Source organism: Mandrillus leucophaeus, unplaced genomic scaffold (assembly GCF_000951045.1).
Source record: "Mandrillus leucophaeus isolate KB7577 unplaced genomic scaffold, Mleu.le_1.0 Scaffold313, whole genome shotgun sequence".
NCBI classification, from domain to species: Eukaryota; Metazoa; Chordata; class Mammalia; order Primates; family Cercopithecidae; genus Mandrillus; species Mandrillus leucophaeus.
In genome coordinates this window covers 859,889-863,092 of record NW_012103288.1, presented here as the reverse complement: position 1 = coordinate 863,092, position 3,204 = coordinate 859,889, and positions in this window count along the sequence as shown.

Below are 3,204 nucleotides of genomic sequence, written 5' to 3'. Positions count from 1 at the left end.
TGATTGTCATTCATTCTCAGAAGTGTTTCCATTTCAGGTCACCTCTGCCATATACTGCCTGTAGTTAGTACTAACTCCATTTTACCCTGGAGAAATTGAGGTTCAGGAAGATTTAAATGACTTACTTCTGGTTATAAGGTAAAATAACTTAGGATTTCAAACTTTTTCCCTGACAGACTCTTTACTATTAACAGAATAAGCACTTATAAAATAGATTTTTTAGTAGAATAAGCACTTTTTCAGTTATGTAGTCATGTATGTTTTCTTTTAAACAGCTGTATTAGTCCATTTTCATGTTGCTGATAAAGACATACCTGAGACTGGGCAATTTACAAAGGAAAGAAGTTTAATGGAGATCTCACAGTTCCATGTGGCTGGGGAAGCCTCACAATCATGGCAAAAGGCAAGGAGCAAGTCACATCTTACCTGGATGACGGCAGGCAAAGAGAGAGTTTGTGCAGGCAAATTCCCATTTTTTAAAAAAACCGTCAGATCTCAGGAGACTCATTCACTATCGTGATAACAGTGCAGGAAAGACCTGCCCCATAATTCAATCACCTCCCACCGGGTTCCTCCTACCATATGTGGAAATTGTGGGAGTTACAATTCAAGATGAGATTTGGGTAGTGACACAGTGCCAAACCATATCATTCTGCCCCGGCCCCTCCCAAATCTCATGTCCTCACATTTCAAAATACAGTCATGCCTTCTCCACAGTCCCCCAAAGTCTCAACTCATTTCAGCATTAACTCAGAAGTCCACAGTCCAAAGTCTCATCTGAGACAAGCAAGTCCCTTCTACTTATTAGCCTGTAAAATCAAAAGCAAGTTAGTTACCTCCTAGATACAATGGCGGTACAGGCATTGGGTAAATACAGCCATTCCAAATGGGAGAAATTGGCCAAAATGAAGGGGCTACAGGCCCCATGCAAGTCCAGAATCCAGCAGGGCAGTCAAATCTTAAAGCTCCAAGATGATCTCCTTTGACTCCATGTCTCACATCCAGGTCACACTGATCCAAGAGGTGGGTTCTCATGGTCTTGGGCATCTCCACCCCTGTGGCTTTGCAGGGTACAGCCTCCCTCCCATCTCCCTTTCCAGGCTGGTATTGACTGTCTGTGGCTTTTCCAGGTAAATGGTGCAAGCTGTTAATGGAGCTACCATGCTGGGGTCTGGAGGACCATGGCCCTCTTCTCACAGTTCCATGAGGCAGTGGCCCAGTAGGGATTCTGTGTGGGGGCTCCAACCCTACATTTCCCTTCCACACTGCCCTAGCAGAGGTTCTCCATGAGTGCCCTGCCCCTGCAGCAAACTTCTGCCTGGACATCCAGGTGTTTCCATACATCCTCTGAAATCTAGGCAGAGGTTCCCAAACACCAGTTCTTGACTTCTGTGCACTCGCAGGCTCAACACCATGTGGAAGCTGCCAAGGCTTGGGGCTTGCATCTCTGAAATCACAGCCCAAGCTCTGTGTTGGCCCCTTTCAGCCATGGCTGGAATGGCTGGGATGCAGGGCACCAACTTCCTAGGCTGCATGCAGCACACACGGGGACGCTGGGCCTGGCCCACAAAACCATTTTCTCCTAGACCTCTGGGCCTGTGATGGGAGGGGCTGCCATGAAGTCCTCTGACATGCCCTGGAGACATTTTCCCCATTGTCTTGGGTATTAACATTCGGCTCCTCTTTAGTTATGCAGATTTCCTCAGAAAATGGGTTTTTCTTTTCTATCACATCAGGCTGCAAATTTTTCAAACATTTATGTTCCGCTTCCCTTATAAAACTGAATGCCTTTAACAGCACCCAAGTCACCTCTTGAATGCTTTGCTGGTTAGACATTTCTTCTGCCAGATACCCTAAATCATCTCTCTAAAGTTCAAAATTCCACAAATCTCTAGGATGGGCAAAATGCTGCCAGTCTGCTTGCTAAAATATAACAAGAGTCACCTTTGCTCCAGTTCCCAGCAAGTTCCTCATATCCATCTGATACCACCTCAGCCTGGACCTTATTGTCTATATCACTATCAGGCTTTTGGTCAAAGCCTTTCAGCAATTCTCTAGGAAGTTTGAAAGTTTCCCACATTTTCCTGTCTTCTTCTGAGCCCTCTAAACTGTTCCAACTTCTGCCTGTTACCCAGTTCCAAAGTTGCTTCCACATTTTGTGGTATCTTTTCAGCAACACCCCACTCCTGGTACCAATTGACTGTATTAGTCCATTTTCACACTGCTGATAAGACACACCCGAGGCTGGGCAATTTACAAAGGAAAGAAGTTTAATGGAGAACTCACAATTCCACATGACTGGGAAGCCTCACAACCGTGGCAGAAGGCAAGGAGGAGCAAGTCACATCTTAAGTGGATGGTGGCAGGCAAAGAGAGAGCTTGTGCAGGCAAACTCCCATTTTTTAAAAACCATCAGATCTCATGAGATTCATTAACTATCATGATAGCAGTGCAGGAAAGACCTGCCCCATAATTCAATCACCTTCCACTAGATTCCTCCCACGACACGTGGGAATTGTGGGAGTTACAATTCAAGATGAGATTTGGGTGGGGACACAGAACCAAACCATATCAACAACCAAGATCATTTCTTACAGATTCCTCTTGTCTAATTTTCTGACCTGTGCTTGGTTCTCCACTTAATCTGTTGGATTAATGACTCCATATTGAGTTTGCTATCTTGATTAAGTATGCCACTCCTTAGGGCATACATTACCCTTAAAGAACAATTGACAAAATCTTAAACTAGAGGAATTTTCCTTTTTTACAAAATGTAAATACTACTCCATTTCTTATAAGCCATACCTATAGGGCTACTCCTCCTATTTACTAGAGACTAGTCTTGTTCTGGGTATAGGATTCTACCATATTTCACGGCGTTTTGGGTTTGTTTGTTTGTTTGTTTTGTTGTTGTTGGACAGAGTTTTGCTCTTGTTGTCCAGGCTGGAGTGCAATGGTGCCATCTTGGCTCACTGCAACCTCCGCCTCCTGGGTTCAAGTGATTATCCTGCGTCAGACTCCTGAGTAGCTGGGATTACAGGCATGTGCCACCATGCTCGGCTAATTTTGTATTTTTAGTAGAGACAGGGTTTATCCATGTTGGTCAGGCTGGTCTCGAACTCCCCACCTTAGGTGATCCACCCACCTCAGCCTCCCAAAGTGCTGGGATTACAGGTGTGAGCCACCACGCCTGGCCAGGGTTTT